Below are 18,670 nucleotides of genomic sequence, written 5' to 3' on the forward strand. Positions count from 1 at the left end.
CGAACATCGCTCGGAGCGAACGAGCGGCCGCTTACGAGCGGCTCTGAATCAGGCCCTGAGATCTAAATTGCAGTGTAATGATAAAGTTGTCCAGCATATGTGGGCTACATGCAAAAGCAGCCAGTATTTACCCTGCATGCAAAACAAATGTATGTATTTCCACCCCTTGCATTGCAGCACACAGGGCCATATTTAGCAATGAACGCAGTTGCTAATACGCACACAATCAGTCAATTGTTTTGTACTGCGCATGCGTATGCATCGCAGTGCATGTGCCACGAACTAGCAACTAGCTATTCTCTTCTAGAAGGTGCTAGTTAAATGTTAAGTAAAATCTGATTGGTTGCTATGGGCAACATCTCCACTTCTAAAAACTCTCACTTTAGTAAATATACCCCTGAGTGTGCAAGATATTGAGGAAAGTATATTGTTGATTATATTGTGAGACACTAACGCACACTGAATTATCTCCATCTTTTATAATTCCTGAGAGAGGTCTTCAACTGCCTTAACTGTGAGTATGGGTATGATGATACTCGATGCTACCAAGTAGGGGTGAGCGGGTTCGGATTTCTGAAATCCGAACCCCCCCGAACCTCCCTGATCCGAGGCCAATCCGAGTCAGGCTCGACTTTTCCCACCTGACTCGGATCTGAAATCGAGGCAAAACGTCATCATCCCGCCTTCCGGGTCTCGCGGGTTTTGGATCCTATATAAGGTACCCGCGTCGGCGCCATTTTCTCACTCGGCTGTGGACAGTGAAGAGGGAGGGTGGGAGTTAGGGCTGGCTGGGCTGTGTAGTGTAGTGTAGTGCAGTGTAGTGTTGTGCTGTGCTGTGCTGCGCTGTGTTGCTGTTGTCCATAGGGGCTGTGTACACTCCTTCAAAGTCCATAGGGGCTGGCTGGACTGTGTTGTGCAGTCAGTTGTCCATAGGGGCTGTGTCCACTCCAAAGTCCTGTGCAGTGTCCCAGTCCTAAAGGGGTGCTGTAGTGTTGTCCAGGGGTTGCTCTGTCCATCAGGGGTGCTCCCCCCAAGTGCAAAAAAATATATATTTTTTCTGTGTTTGTGAATTGTGTGCACTTGTGGTTGCATGTGCATCAACAAAGGAGCAGCGCCAAGCGTGCGCCTGTGTCCCATTAGTAAAGGGACGGCTGGCTTGTCCGTTAAAGGGTGCTGTAACCCCCAAAGTACACTCCAAACAAAAAAAAAATATATTTTCTGTGTTTGTGACTTGTGTGCACTGTGGCTGCACGTGCATCAACAAAGGAGCAGCACCAAGCGTACGCTTGTGTCCCATAAGTAAAGAGCCGGCTGGCTCATTTCTTAAAGGGTGGTGTAACCCACAAAGTGCACTACTCTCCAGCAAAAATAAAAAAATATTTTCTGTGTTTGTGTGCGCCTTAGCCGCACGTATATATCAATATAACATAAATGGAGGACCAAACTTTCTCCGATAAAAATAAAATAGGGAAAGATCAAGAACCACTTCCTCCTAGTGCTGTTGCTGCTGCTGGGAGTTGTTCATCACCACAGAGAGGAAGTAGGAACACCACTACTTTTACTAAACAACTGACCCTCCAACAGTCCCTAGCGAGGAGGATGAAGTACGACAGCAGTCATCCTGAAGCATAACGTATAACTGAGGCCTTGACTGCTATGTTGGTGTTAGACGTGCGTCCGGTATCCGCCATTAGTGCAGTGGGATTTAGGATATTATATGGGGGGAAAAAATTGCGCAGTAAACCAATGATATGCAGCTTACTTCCCATAGAAAAAAGGTTATACACCATAACCTGTAACCATAGAAACAAAAAGCTATCTGTGAGACTGATAGCGCTCCCACTTGGCAGATGTATAGTGTGTTTTACCACACAATGAATATCACCTTAGAATGACACAGTGGGGTGTCCCAATAAAAGGTGTATTTATTAAATTGACATCAACTACAAAATAAAATAAAATAGAATAAAAACAGGTACATATGATGTGCAAAAATGGCAATAGTGATCCTCCTGGTGGGTTACTGTTTTGGGTGGGTGGTGTGAGAACACGATGGATGAAGTCCTGATAAATTGGGCTGGTATTTCTCCACACCACCAAGCATTCAGCCAAAAACTCCAAAGCCTTTCCCAGGGGGTACACCAACAATATCAGCACAGCAGGCACAACGCGTTTCGGATCGTCCTGATCCTTTTTACTCTGCTACTCAGAGTAAATTATATGCAAATTTAGCAGATGTGTAGATGTGGTTTGTTTCTCCAATTCCCTATACTGATTGAAACAACTCCAAAAAGCCTTAGGGAAAAAATCAGGGCAGGAAGAGAGGAGTGTTCCGAAGTAACAGGTAGAGCAGTGATTCCCAACCTCGGTCCTCAAGACACACTAACAGTCCTGGTTTTGGTGCAGTGGGATTTAGACAATTTATGGAGGTAGTGTGTCCCCGGTTCCAAATCCCGTCTAGATTCCACCTGCATCCTCAAAGCAGCAGCAACAAGCGTGCGTCTGTCTGTTAAAGGGTAATGTAACCCTCAAAGTGCGCTCCACAAACAATAAAAAAATTCTTCTTTTTTTTCTGTCTTTGTGAAATGTGTGGGCTGTAGCCGCACCTGCATCCTTAAAGCAACAGCGACAAGCGTGTGTCTGTCTGTTAAAGGGTGGTGTAACCCTCAAAGTGTGCTCCACAAACAATAAAAAAATTCTTCTTTTTTTTCCTGTCTTTGTGAATTGTGTGGGCTGTAGCCGCACCTGCATGCTCAAAGCAGCAGCGACAAGCGTGCGTCTGTCTGTTAAAGGATTACATCGGTAACAGCATCCAAGTAGGCATGTCAGACAGTCCGTACATGTACTGGCAGGAAAAAGAGGCAATTTGGAGGCCCCTGTACAAACTGGCTCTATTTTACCTGAGTTGCCCCCCCTCCAGTGTGCACTCCGAAAGAGTGTTTAGTGCAGCCGGGAACCTTGTCAGCAAAAGGCGTAGGAGGTTGCTTCCACAAAATGTGGAGAAGATGATGTGCATAAAAATGAATTATCAACTTTTCCAGGGAGACCAGCCTCCAGAACGTACAGAGGGACCTGTGGTGGTGGATTCCAGCGGGGACGAATTAATACTCTGTGAGGATGAGGATGTACACAACACTGAAGAGGGTGAGGAATCGGTGAATGAGGAGGATGAGGACGACATCTTGCCTCCGTAGAGCCAGTTTGTGCAGGGCCAGATTAATTGCCAGCTTGTTTTGTGGGGGCCCAAACGAACCAATCATTTCAGCCACAGTCGTGTGGTAGACCCTGGCGCTGAAATGATTGGTTTGTTAAAGTGTGCATGTCCTGTTTATACAACATAAGGGTGGGTGCGAGGGCCCAAGGACAATTCCATCTTGCACCTCTTTTTTTTCTTTGCATTATGTACTGTTTGGGGCCTAGTTTTTCAAACTGCCATCCTGTCTGCCACTGCAGTGTCACTCCTAGATGGGCCACGTGTTTGTGCCGCCCACTCGTGTCGCTTAGCATAGTCATCCATCTACCTCGGTGCAAGCTTTTGGACATAAAAACACTATTGTGAGGTGTGAGGTGTTCAGAATAAACTGGAAATGAGTGGAAATTAAGGTTTTTGAGGTTAATAATAGCATAGGAGCAGAAAACTCAACACATTCTGTGATTTTAGCTGTTTTTATGCTTTTTTTAAAAAAAAATACAGATCCAAAACACAAAACCCAGAACCCAAAACACCGAAGGGTGGTTTTGGCAAAACCAATCCAGATCCGAAACACGAAGAAAGATCCAGATCCAAAACCAAAACACAAAACACGAAAAGTGGCCGGTGCACACCCCTACTACCAAGTAATTCGCTATGTTGCCCAAGTATACGGATGTGAGTAAGGGGAAGTGTGCTTCCTTATGTTAGGCTGTGTTTGCAATGCGATTGCAAACATTTGCATTTCACCGCTGATATTAGTAACTGCGTTGCGTGCGTATTAGCAGAATAAAGATCCTGACTGAATCAGGCCCACAGTCTGGCTGCGGAGATATGCTAATCCATTGCGATCGCTATGCCATCGCAGCACTACATATTGATGCCCACCTTACCTTACACACATCTGTAATGTTTAGCAAGACTGCAAAACCATCGGTAACATCGAGTACCATTGGAACCTCACGCACACTTGCACAAGCTCTGACCTTACTCAGAAATTGCTAACCTCATCGCGTGCACTGAGTACTTGAGCTTGGTATGGCATCGCAGCGGAAAATGTATGCACGCCCCTGCGATGGCGTTCGAACGCACTGGCAAGCCTGCGTTTCGCCGACCACCCCCCCATCACTTTTCACAAACGGCACTTCCTTACAGTCACTCTGCAATGGGATGCAGGAAACAGACACCTCCTTGCTGCATCTGCAATCCCAGCAGGTCGCAGCCTGGTGTCATCATAGCAATCGATGGTCGCGATGGTTGCTCCTTTGGCCAGGCTGCGATAGCTGAAGCTTACAGCAACCTTACCGCGTCTTGGTAGCTGTGAGGCCAGAGAATCTGCATCCACCGACGAAGAACCTGGCCTCAGTTTCCCGGAACGTCAGCCAGCCACGCCACCACTCCACCCCCGAAACGTTGCAGTGTATCAATCATGCTGCGGCTTTGGAGGGTCTGTGCAGCTCTGAATCACCCCCGTGTGTGCTGCTGATCATTCTCCCTAAATGGGACCTTTTGTGTTTTTGTAATAGAGATTATTGGGGGCATACTAAAGCTCCATTCAGCTCTCTGTATTGAATTCAAAAGCAGAGCTATGTTGTACCCTAACGCATAAATATAAACAGCTCCACCACATAGAAGATAACTGAAAGAAAATGCTGTATATTTATTTTGCACATTTAAAGACAATAATTAAAAGTAATTAGACAATTCCTGTTTATGTAGATTTTTATCTTGGAAGATATTATTATATTTACACAAAACATGTACAATAAAACCCTATTAGATTGCAGGTGGTGTCAGGTACAGATTTTTTTACAATAACATGTATAGCTCAATCCCACACCCAAGGTAATTAGAAATGAGTCATAGCGTCACCTTACAGAAACTTTCACAGCTTTTGTTCTCCATCTCTTTGTATCTGTATATATTAAATCAACTAACCTTAAGGGGCCTATTCATCATCACTTATTTTTCACAAAACTATTTGAAAATTAACATTTTCACATACCTTTGTAAAAAAAATAAGTGTCAGGGCTATTCCTCAAGTTCTGAAAAAGCATTTTTTTTGGAACTTGATGATGTTACTGAACGTCACTTTCAGATGGCAATCAGCCCCCGATCACCTTCACAGGCTGCTATTTACATGACAGCCTGTAAAGATCTACAAGGCAGCCACAGCAGAGTGATCTATTCAGACAGGGGCTGAGAGGGGATACAGGGCCTGATTCAGAGCCGGACGCTCTGACCAGAGCGCACGCTCTGAATCAGGGCCGGGCTACCTAAAATTGGAGCGGCCTCTTGGACGCTCGCATAGCTGTGGGTTACCACCCACAGCTTATGCGAGCGTCCATGATGATGGTCGCGATGTTCAAGACCATCGCGACCATCGGGCTTGTGACGAGACCCTGCGGTAGGGTCTCGTTTCCGCAAGCCTTGGAGTGATTTTGGCTCTATCAGAGCCAAAATCACCCCCACTGACATCACTAGTGATGTCAGTGGGGCCGAACCCAGACGGTAGGCGTTCCCATGGGAACGCCTCCGTCTGGCAGCCACGCCCCCGGTACGCCCACCAAAGGGGACGTGCTGTCACTCAACATCGACAGCATGTCCCCTTTGGTGCGAGACCCCGAGCGACGGCTTCCCCGTCGCTCGCTGGGTCTTGCGCATGCGCACGACGGAGCTCCCTCTGTCGTGCGCATGCGCACTTGGGCACCATCGACCCACTTGCGAGCGTACAGCGCTCGCGAGCAGGTCTGAATGAGACCCACAGTACACAGGGCTGTTGAGAGCCTGGCCGGGCCTGGGTAAAGGAGGGGGCATGGCCTAATCGCGGGAGGTGTGGCCACGTCCCTTTGAAAAAAAAAAAATAATCATCACTTTTTCAGCGCCGGGGAGGGGAGCGCTGTAAGCCCCCCAGCCTGGTGCTAAGCAGGGGGGGGCACGATCAGTGTGATCGCTCCCCCCACAGCCACGAGCAGCAGCCGCGAGCAGTCTCATACAGCAGCCCAGCACAAGCTGTGTGCTGAGCTGCTGTGAGGGAGGGGGGGTGACGCCTCTAGTAAGCCTGGGCCCGGGAAAACTGTACCCGCTCCCCCCCTCTCGGCACCCATGACAGTACATAGGGCAGGGGCTGCTGCTGAGAGGGAGGATACACAGGGCAGGAGCTCACAGCGATGCTTTATCGATTCATAGTGTGCTTGATTATTTCATATTTGACATCAGCTGCTGCAGTACAAATTATGTAAATTGTGTACATATATATATATATATATATATATATATATATCCTTGAAGAAGTCCAGGATACGGACAAAACGCGTTGGAGGCTCCTATTCTCTTTCCATTCATGAACTTGCCATTTTTTATCAGATAAGCTACGATTTTTATCCATATTTATTCTGATAAATTTATAGCTATTTTTTATTTTTATATATACATTTGTCCATGGTTTTATGTGTTTTATGTTGTTTATCCTTCATGTGGGAGGATCTTTGTTGTGTCTGATTAAAATAATTTATGTAATTTTAAATGAATTTTCTGCACTTTCATTAATTTGCACTTTCAATTATTTATGCATTGTTGCACATTTCTATGGAATATTATGGTTATTAATTCAGTCACTGATTCTTGAAGGATCTTTGCAGTGGCACTTTAGTCATACAGACCGTTTTTATTTTATAAGTCACACAATATATATCAATAATTTCATATGTATTGGAGGATAATGGTAATTTAATAATTCCATCCTTGCATTAGCACTTTATTGCACTAAACCACTTGTAAATTTTATGAATATTAAGCTTGTTAATATTTTATAATAAGTTATATAAGCACGGTAGGCACTCTATGCCAGCTCTTTTTATTTTATATTCGTTTGTATATGTAACAGATCACCACTGGTACATTATTATGCTGGTTGAGCTGACACTCATGTTTCTGGGGGTGCATGATAACTGTTTTACATTATTATAACTTTTAGTGTGAGATAAAAGACACACATTTCATATAATATTACATAGAGGGACTTGTACCCAATTGGCGCTGGAATCTTCTGTTATTCATATATATATATATATATATATATATATATATGTATATATATATATATCAAAAACTTCAGAATCATTTTTTCATCACTGTTGCTGTGACATTTTATTTTATTCTATACTTTTTCATTTTTATTGTTATATCCTATGTAGATTTGCATGTAGATCATGTTTACTAACAGATGTATTGCACACATCATCATTGTACTTCCGTGTACTCAGTCTACTTCAGTGAACTTCCGGCGTGTGACACGCATTGAACTTCCAGCAGATCTTGCTGCCTGTGTTCCGGTCTTGTCCCCGGCGCGACGAGCGGGAGGAGCAACACGCGTCCAGACCGGTGAGCTATTTAATGCTGTTGTTTGTATGTAATATTTTTATTCTGTTTTGTGCATCCTGGGGAAGGGAGTTGTGTGGTCCCGAAACATTGATGGATTGAACGTTTTTTTTTTTATATACACCGTATGAAGGTCTCCGAGTGCCGCCTCTGTGTGCTGTATATATATATATATATATATATATATATACATTTTAAAATTAGAAGTGTAAGAACATAATTATATGTATAATAAATGTTATTTATTTTATACATATGGGCATATTTTCAGGTAATTTATGATTTTTTATCTCATCAGCGCTGTTCATTTATTTAGTTAATTAGACTCTCCCATGAATACTCATGAACACATAAAACTTGCCCAGAAGTTGGCTGCTCTGACTGAACTTCATCATACCTTCCAACCGATTTTCACGTGACAGTAACAGTTTTAGAGGACTGTCCCATGATCAAAAGTTTAACAGTATCGGCATAAATCCGGGTCACCTCAATCTCCGCCCCTGCTCGTCTCTGCTTCTCTGACCCCTCTCTGCTGTCCTCTTCCCCCCCGTTGTGACTCCTTCACCCTTTGCACCTCCATCCCAACTCTCATCACCACTGACAGCAGGACAGGGGGTGCTGCTCGGCCCTGTCAATTTTCAATTATCAGTTTATAATCATTCTCACTTGTAGCTTCCTTTTCTTTTATCCCCAGAATCTCCTAGTCATCTCTATCTCCTTCCTGGCCAGCTCCCCTTCCATCTAGCCACCTCCCCAAGCACTTTCAGTCACATCCTCTTTTATTTAACATTACTTTTGGCCCCTTAAAAAGTGGGAGGCACATATAGAAACCGTTGTAATTCCTACATCGTTCACCTGATTTGGATGTAATTACCCTCAAATTAAATCTGAAAGTCTGCAGTTAAAGCACATCTTGTTTGTTTCATTTCAAAGCCATTGTGGTGGTGAATAGAGGCCAAAATATGAAAATTCTGTCAATGTCCCAATATTTATGCACCTGACTGTATGTTGGTGTTAGACGTGCATCCGGTATCTGCCATTAGTGCAGTGGGATTTAGACAATTGATGGAGGTTGCGTGTCCCCGGTACCAAATCCCGTCTAGATTCCACTTCACTAGGCAGGCGATACCGAAAATGTACAGAGACATCAGAAAAAGTGTCCTCAGTGTCCTAAAAAATGCGGTTGTACCCAATGTCCACTTAACCATGGACATGTGGACAAGTGGAACAGGGCGGACTAAGGACTATATGACTGTGACAGCCCACTGGTAGATGTATCACCTTACGCAGCAACAAGAGCAGCGTCACCAGTAGCAGCATCTCAGAAATGCCAGCTCGTTCCAAGGCAGGCTACACTGTATATCACCGGTTTCAGTAAGAGGCACACTGCCGACAACCTCTTAGAGAAACTGAGGGAAATCATCGCCAAATGGTTTACCCCACTTAGACTCTCCTGGGGATTTGTGATATCTGACAACGCCACCAATATTGTGCGGACATTATTGCCAGCACGTCCCATATTTTGCTCACACAATAAATTTGGTGGTGCAGAATTTTTTTTTAAATGAGGGGTGCGTGTAGGAGATGCTTTGGGTGGCCCGAAAAATTTTGGGCCACTTTCTGCATTCAGCAACTGCGTGCCGAAGACTGCAGCACCAGCAAACACTCTTGAACCTGCCATGCCATCACCCGAAGCAAGATGTTGTAACGCGGTGGAACTCAACCCTCTATATGCTTCAGAGGATGGAGGAGCAGCAAAAGGCCATTCAAGCCTATACATCCACCTATGACATAGGCAAAGGAGGGGGTATGCTCCTGAGTCAAGTGCAATGGAGAATGATTTCCATGTTGTGCAAGGTTCTCCAGCCCTTTGAACTTGCCACACGTGAAGTCAGTTCAGACACTGCCATTGAGTCAGAAAGTGAAGGAGGAGCTAAGACGGAGCGATTCTGCTCGGTATGTGGGACTTATAGATGAAGCCCTTCATTTGCTTTGCAAGGATTTGAGGGTGGTCAATCTGTTGAATTCATACCACTACATTTTGGCCACAGTGCTGGATCCTAGATTTAAAGCCTACGTGGTGTCTCTCTTTCCGGTGGACACAAGCCTGCAGAGCTGCTGGTGAAAACACTGTCAGCTGAAGCAGAACATGACACGGCAACAGCTCCGTCTTCATTTTTGCTCGCAACTGGGGCTGCCAGGAAACAACTTAGATATCCTAAGCAACCCGCTGGCGGTGATGCAGGGCAGGCTGGACCAAGTTTGGACATCTGGTCCAGACTGAAGGACCTGCCAACAATTTCTGACATGTTTACTGTCACTGCATATGATGCTGCCACCATTGAAAGAATGTTGGAGGATTACATCGGTGACAGCATCCAATTAGGCATGTCAGACAGTCCGTACCTGTACTGGCAGGAAAAAGAGGCAATTTGGAGGCCCCTGTACAAACTGGCTCTATTTTACCTAAGTTGCCCCCCTTCCAGTGTGTTCTCCGAAAGAGTGTTTAGTGCAGCCGGGAACCTTGTCAGCAAAAGGCGTAGGAGGTTGCTTCCACAAAACATGGAGAAGATGATGTTCATCAAAATGAATTATCAATTCTTCCAGGAAGACCAGCCTCCAGAAAGTACAGAGGGACCTGTGGTGGTGGATTCCAGCGGGGACGAATTAATACTCTGTGAGGATGAGGATGTACACAACACTGAAGAAGGTGAGGAATCGGTGGATGAGGAGGATGAGGACGACATCTTGCCTCCGTAGAGCCAGTTTGTGCAGGGACATATTAATTGCCAGCTTGTTTTGTGGGGGCCCAAACGAACCAATCATTTCAGCCACAGTCGTGTGGTAGACCCTGGCGCTGATTGGTTTGTTAAAGTGTGCATGTCCTGTTTATACAACATAAGGGTGGGGGGTGGGCCCAAGGACAATTCCATCTTGCACCTCTTTTTTTTCTTTGCATTTTATTAAAAAAAAAAAAAATACAGATAAAAAACCAAAACCCGGAAGGGTGGATTTGGCAAAACCAATCCAGATCCAAAACACGAAGAAAGAACCAGATCCAAAACCAAAACACGAAAAGTGGCCGGTGCACACCCCTAATACATACATACTTACAAACATACAGCAAATATACATACATACACACATCAGTATACTTAGCGAGGGCTGAGGAGGAGCCAGAGTCACTGCCAGAGCCCATGTGAGCGGAGCTGCTGCTGCTCAGCATGCGTAGCAGCTCCCTCCCAGCGATCTCCTCCTGCAGACGTAAGACTTGGAGCTGAGCCAGGCCCAGAGCAGCTGCACCAGGATGACGGCCACATCGATGAGAGCTGCAGCTTTCACGGCACGGGAGCACATGCACAGCATGATGGGAAACACACGGCTGCCCCGCCCCCTACTGCCGTCGCACCGACACACCGCCTCACAGCCAGCCAATCACAGCGCAGCAGGGACTGTGAGGCACAGCAGCCCCACCTGCCTGCTGCACCTGTGTCCTTTGCAGAGAGCTCTGCCAACCAGAGCTCTCTGTCTGTAGATCCGCGGCATCTCCATCGCACCCGCAGCTATTCTCAATATCGTATGCTCTGCCCTCAAGGGAAATTGGATATGAAATCGGTCCGGTTACAAGTCGTTTGGGTGTGTAGCCGGCCTAAGACTCAAAGGGGTATATTTAGTAAAAGTCAATTTTGATCAATACGAAATTTATAAAAATCAATCAAATTCATTCAACACCTATGTTGTGTTTCTCTGGCTACGTCACACATATAGTTAAAAAGCTAAATCAAAAATTGACTGTTAGTAAATGTGTGGGCCTCAGAAACACAACATGTCTGGTGTGGTTGCATTGTTTGTGACCACGCCAGGTTGTGCGTTACTTGACATGGTCGTAAACAATGTGACCAGTAAGAAATGCAGACTGGGCCTGATTCAGAATGATGGTAATGCAATCGAAACTGCATGCTCTAACGGATCACAGTTGCTAAAATATGCTAATGCCCTCCAAAGCACAGCTGAGCATAGGGAAGCCCACTGAAGCCTTCTCAAATCCGTACATCATGCAACAGCATAAACATCGGTACCATCGACACACATCTGGCAGCCATGCTGCATATGCGGCAAGTCTGAACAGCCACAAACACTGCACCTCTCTTGACAGGCAAAGAGCTCTCATGCTGCATAGGAGATCACATGACTAATTTATGCTCACCCAACAGCATTTAAACGGTCCGACATGCCTGCGTACCACTCCCCTGTTACCACCCTCAAATGCTGACTACCTGTCACTCACTGTAGGAATGGTAACTCTATATGAACGTAGTCGCAAAACAATCACTGTGCGTGCACAATGCGCCATTCATGCATGTGCAGTAGCAAACAATTGTTTGCTCTGTGTAAATATCAGCATTGCGTCCGTCTCTTAATCTTCCAGCAGCCGCCAATAGCAGAGGGATCTCACCGGTCCCTCTGCATCTTTGCAACCTCCCACAGTGTCTGCTGTGCTGCTGATCCCCCCACTCAGTATTTGCAGAAAGGAGCAGTGCATAGCTGAGGACTGCTCAGAGGAACAGCCGCTGGAGAAATGCAAAGTTGTGATGGTCACAATGGTTCGATCATCGATAGTCTGATATATTGATGACCGATATAATAAGAATTGATATTAATGTTATGTATTTAATTTTTCACAATAAAATTGCTTTGGATATGTTTTAAATGGGTTGGGTATGGGATGCCAGCGCTCGGGATCCCAACAGGGTTAGGATACCGACACCTGTCCCTACCCCTAACCTTCCACCCCATTGCCTAAAACGAACCTCCCTCAAGTGCCTAAAACGAACCTCCCCCCAGTGCCTAAACCTAACCTCCCCCTGCCCGCATCCTAAACCTAACCCTCCCCCCTTAGTGCCTAACCCTCCCCCTGTTGCTTAACCCTTAACCCCGCTACTTATCTTCGAGATGCTGGCGCCAGGATTCTGACAGGTGTCAGGATTTCGGCACCGTTATTCTGACTGCCGGATCCCAAGCGGTTGGTATTATGACTGCATTCCATTTTAAATAGATGTTCTTGACCTAATTCAATCATAAGAAAACCCCGACAATTTCTGAGCGGTTTTTGGAAAAAATATTAGCCAGTTAAGTGGTTAACGATCGGAGGTAGTCCTGCATTCAATTTACAAAGACTAGCTGACTCCTCCCCTATCCAGCATTCCTAAGAAGAATCCTAGCGTGCTACGGATGCTGCTGCTGGGGTTGAATCTTTATCCTAGAAGGGGACCAAGAAGAGTAGTAGTTTCAAACAACAATTAACTCTGAAACAAGCATTTGCAAGAGGAACCAAGAATGACAGTCTCAATACTGTTGCACAATGAATCACTGAAGCCATGATGGCTATGTTAGCATTAGATCTATGTGCTATATCCACATCCAATGCAAATGGTTTTAGACAATTAGTTGAGGTCATGTGTCCCCGCTACCAAATTCCATCTCGATTCCAATTTAACAGAACAGTAATTCCTCACCTTACACTGTTGTGCCCCACACAGAGTACCTTTTTCTTTTCTTTTAGCATATTATGTATATTTGACTCTGGGGAATACCACTGACTCACCATAGGGTTAGTCCTGTGAATGATAATCCTTTTTTGGTAGCATTGGTGGCCTAAATAATTTGGATTGGATACACAATATTTTTTGTGAGTTAGATTAGATACCAACATACTGTATATTTCTTTATTTCTTAAATTATCATTCTATTTATGTGCGGTTTTACCTTTCCCCTCTGTTTTCGTTCTTCTGTATCTTGCAAGACCATCCATCACTTCTTCTCATCCAGACATATTGGCCTCATTAGAGACTAGTATCATCCTTTATTGTGTGCGTTTGACAGGCAGCGTTTATTATTGTACTTTAATGGTGCGATGATGTTCTTGTGTATTGGGAAGATCACTCATCATCAGTTTCTCTTCATCAAGATCTTCTTATAATCTTCAAATCATATAATCATATCAGGAAATCATTTTAACACCATATAATTATTGACTTCAACTAGGCTGTGACTCTGCTTTGAATCGCCTGTATTAGCCTGGGACCTGTGATTTCATGTTTGGAATGGATTCAGTTTACTTTCCATTTTCAAAATCTCATCAAAATCTCTGGGATTTTAGAAGCTTGATTCGTAGTGATTTCTTCCATGCCTCCAATTTACTTCCACTGCATAAATAGTTCACCTCCATTTACCTGTACTGGCCTTAGGCCTCTAATCTAGTTCTTGATTAATGAACACATTATATAGTTATAACATTATAGGTTTGGGTACAAGTCCCACTAGGAAAAGTAGGTAGACCATGAAAAGATTAGTTCAACTATTGTATACTTGTCTACTTTTGTTTTCTCCTCCCCGGGAGAAGCCTGGGGAGGAGAAGCAGATGGGTTGCGACAGGGACGGGCCTGACGGTTACCTCATTAATTAACGATTAATTGCATCGTTAAGCCCCACCCCCTACACGGGGACCCGCGATCGGCGTTGAAATTCTCCCCATTCTGCCCACTTCACTAGGAATGCGGGAGAAATGCCTACTATACTGGAGCTGCGGGGAGTCACTTGAAAAATCGTGAGCCTCCTGCGACTTCCAGGAGAGTAGGCATGTATGAACTATTGTAAAGTACTGTAGTTACTGGACTATTCATAAATTAGCCACCAGGTTTCCCATTGAGTGTTACAAGTATGGTCTTATCGGTTTAATTCTAGATGAGGTTTAAAGTAGAGATGAGCGGGTTCGGATTTACTCGGTTCTCAAAACTGCATTTTATTGGCTATCGGCTATCACGTGTTTTAGATAGCCAATAAAATAAATCCGAACTAATCCAAACTTGTGGTAATGTGGCTATAAGAACCGAGTAAATCCGAACCCGCTCATCTCTAGTTTAAAGCCATGTATGTGTGTAAGTGTTGAGATTCCACATCTGTTGCATATTCTTAATTAGCAGCTTGGTGGAGCTCTAGAGATTCTTTCAAAAAGCATTAGTAATTAGCATAACAAATGCATTTAGTTTTTACTAGCGTTTGCCCGCAGCTTTGCTTGCATAGTGTTCAACAGATTTCGACGCCTATCTTTAGTCCCATGTCGGGCTTTTAGTGTCAGGATTTCTGTGTCCAGGATAGCGACCGCAAGTATCCTGACTACATCCCCTTAAAGAACTGGTTTACTGTACCATGGACGGCTGGAAGTGACACTGATCAAAGACCTGGTAACTCAGGTAACACCTGTCGGAGCCAAAAATATTAAATACACTACAAAATATGCCTTATATTTCAGACTTTAACAAAATCCCAGTTTACATTTCAAATTGGCCTAAAACACAATATCAGATTGTTCTGTCCAAAAACTTTTAAAATAGACCTTGGATTGATTGGGAGTGTAAATACCGTACGTTTGCTTCAATTGTTAGCTTGGACTATTGGAATTTGTTGGTGATCAAATAGACCCTGTACGGTAATTGTCTCTGGTCTGCAGAAAACCAATAAGAAGGTCAGATAACATACAAAATGCTAATGCTGGGCATACACAGCCAGATAAAATGTCTGTCAGACCGACAGACATTTTATCTGGCCGGCTGCCAGCCGCAGATGTCCGCGGCATAGACTGTGAGAGAAATCTCACAGTGTATAGCCCGACATCTGTGCTCCGCCCCCGGGGGAGGAGACATTTCCCTGTTCTTTCCGTAGGAAGGAACACAGGAAATGTCTGTCTGTCGGCCGCACTGGGCATACACTGCCCGATGCGGCCGACAGTTTACCGGGTAATATCGCATCGGACGGGCATGCTGGACAATCCGGCATGCCTGACCGAGCAATATTTAACCCTCGGTCGCCCCCCCACGCTACTATTATCGCGGCGATCCGCCGATATTGGGCGGATCGTCCCGATAATTGCAGCGTGTATGGCCAGCATAAGGATATGCAGATCTTTAATTGTAGCTCCTGACTGCATTTTGTTTAACACACCCTGTGCATGCCATTATCTGTACATTTTACTATTACTATAAGTTGTATTCAAAATATATAGTACAGATCAGACATTTATATTAGAAGTAATAGTGACATGTCCAATGCAAAGCCGGATTTATGTTTAATATAGCATGTGAGGAATATAGTGATATGGCACATAGTGCGAATTATAGTTTCATGTCATAACAGAGTGGTAATTAAAAGACATAGAATAACTGGTTTTCTAAATTTGATGGCAGGAGAGCTGACTGTCCTTATTAGGTCATGTATCCTGTGAGTCCTGTTACAAGGTTAATAACAGGCAGGGAAGACGGAAACTAACCCTTTGACATGCAAATGGCACCTAGCTCTGTATGTTCCTGAAAGGGCCTATTCTCACATTTTGGAGCCACAGCTCAATTCTAAGAATTGTTAAATGTAACATATGACTGTCACATGATAATTATTCTTGGAAGTGTACAAGGCAGAAAACCTTTTGGATAAAGTATTGACCAGGTAATGAAATTAACAAGGACAGGCTAAGTTCCCACTAGCCTGTTAATGAAATTAGGAAATACAACACAGATTTTGTCTATTTTAGAGCCTATCTGTGTTTCCCTTCAATTATGATAACGTTGTCACCAGGGCATGTGTATTACTCAGCCTTTGTGTCTGCATCTATAGACAGTCAGCACCCTAGGGAGTAAAACAAATAGAAACCAGGCTGATGAGATATGGCAGATCAAAGATCAGTCATATTTGGATGGTTTATGTGACAAAATTGATGTATCAGTGATAGCTGGAAGCTTGGAAATTATATACATATAACTGGACTCCATATCCAGGTTGTGTGTGATTCCCAGATCACTGAGACATACAGATTTGAAGATATGAGATATCTCAGGAATGCACTATGACAACCGCAACATAATTACACTTTTATAACAGATAAAATATGGACCACTATGATGAACACCCCATATTGTAGGTAGTCCATCCACAGGGGAAGTTATTAGGTGTCATGGCTGCTGACACTTGAGACTCCTGGGAGGAGGCAGGCCTACTAGGCACAATAAACTGGGGTGGCTTTAGGAATAACCTTTTCATGAAGTGTCGATAGCACAGAATAAAAGTAAATAGCATTTATTCACAGGAGAAATATAATAGCAACGTCTCACATAAAGTCTCAACAACACTGAAGTTCACATAAGCAATAACGAGTATAGGAGAAAACCCCCCATATAGTCTTTAACACAGAAAAGTTAATATGGTAGGGAACCCCGAGTCCAGTATGAGGCTAACACCTCAGGATGATATAGAGGAGCTTCACCTGGGTGGAACCCTGTAGTGATGGAGATCCAGAGCAGAGTGAGCCCTGTGATGCGGTAAAAGACGAAGCAGTGTTGAGCCCTGTGATGCTGTGAGGTTGAAGTAGGGTTGAGCCCTGTGATGTGGTGAGGTCGGAGCAGGGTTAAGCCCTGTGATGCAGTGAGGTCGGAGCAGGGTTGAGCCTTGTGATGCGATGAGGTTGGAGCAGGGTTGAGCCCTGTGATGCGGTGAGGTCGGAACAGGGTTTAGCCCTGTGATGCAGTGAGATCGGAGCAGAGTTGAGCCCTGTGATGCAATGAGGTTGAAGCAGGGTTGAGCCTTGTGAAGCGGTGTAGTTCCGGAACAGGGTTGAGCCCTGCGGTGTAACTAGAATCCGGAGCGGGGTTGAGCCCCGCGATGCAATGACGGTTGAAGCAGGGTTGAGCCCTGTGAAGCGATGTGGTTCCGGAACAGGGTTGAGCCTGGACTTCAAAAACACACTTGGAGATCTTACCATAAAGCTTATTAGCTCGAAGACGACTTAATACCTCTTTAACATGGGTACGATGATCAGAAAGATTCCTGGAAAAAAATCAAAATATCATCAAGATAAACAATAACAACTGATAAAGTATATCTCGGAAAATGTAATTCACAAACTCCTGGAACACCGCAGGAGAATTACATAAACCAAAAGGCATGACGAGGTTCTCATAATGGCCATCTCGCATATTAAACGCAGTTTTCCACTCATCACCCTCTTTAACTCTGATCAAGTTGTAAGCTCCCTTTAGATCAAGTTTAGTAAACAGTCGAGACCCCTTAACTTTCAAACAATTCTGTAATGAGAGGAAAAGGATATTTATTTTTTACCGTGATCTCATTTAGACCTCTAAAGTCGATACATGGATGAAGACCACCATGTGTAACATATCCATTAGAAATTCTAGTCCCATTAACTGCAGAAAGGGAAAAAGAACGGGTTAATTTTACAACAGGAATTTTTAATTTCTGAACCAAAGACAATGAAATAAAATTGCCAGCTGCTCCAGAATCTAGCAATGCAGAAAACTCTTGACACGAAGAACCAAAATCAGGAATGCTCACAGAAATTAAAACAATCCTTTTTGGGGGAAACTTTAGAAAGTACCCCTAGTTTGACTTCCCCTACATCAACAAAGACAATCGTTTCCCGGCCTTATTGGACATTTAGCCAAGAAATGTTCTGAGGATGCACAATACAAGCACAAATTAGAACGCCTCCTACGTTGCTTCTCAACTTCAGTCAATTTAGCTTTAGTAATTTGCATAGGCTCATCAGATGTACTATGAAAAGAGCGAGACTGGGAAAGAGAACTTTTAGAACACTCAGAGCGACTCCTCTGAACCCCTCGTTCTCGCATACGCAGATCAATTTTAATAGTCAATGAAATTAACTCATCCAAATTCTCAGGAAGATCCAGAGTCACCAACTCATCTTTAAGTCTCTCAGAGAGACCATTCCAGTATGCTGCTCTTAATGCCTCATTATTCCATTTAAGTTCTGCAGCTACAGTTTGAAAATGAACCACATACTGACCAACTGGAGCTGTTCCTTGCTTTACTCGCAAAATATCCACAGACACGGCCACTGATCTTCCAGGTTCATCAAATATCCTTTTGAAAGTAGAAACAAAAGCTTGGCAATTAGACATTAAGGCATCATTTCTCTCCCATAAAGGAGAGGCCCACTCAAGAGCAGCACCAGACAATAATGACATAACATAAGCAACTTTAACACGAGAGGTGGTAAAACTTTGAGGTAACAAT

This window comes from Taudactylus pleione, unplaced genomic scaffold (genome assembly GCF_031769625.1).
Source record: "Taudactylus pleione unplaced genomic scaffold, aTauple2 ptg000703l, whole genome shotgun sequence".
NCBI classification, from domain to species: Eukaryota; Metazoa; Chordata; class Amphibia; order Anura; family Myobatrachidae; genus Taudactylus; species Taudactylus pleione.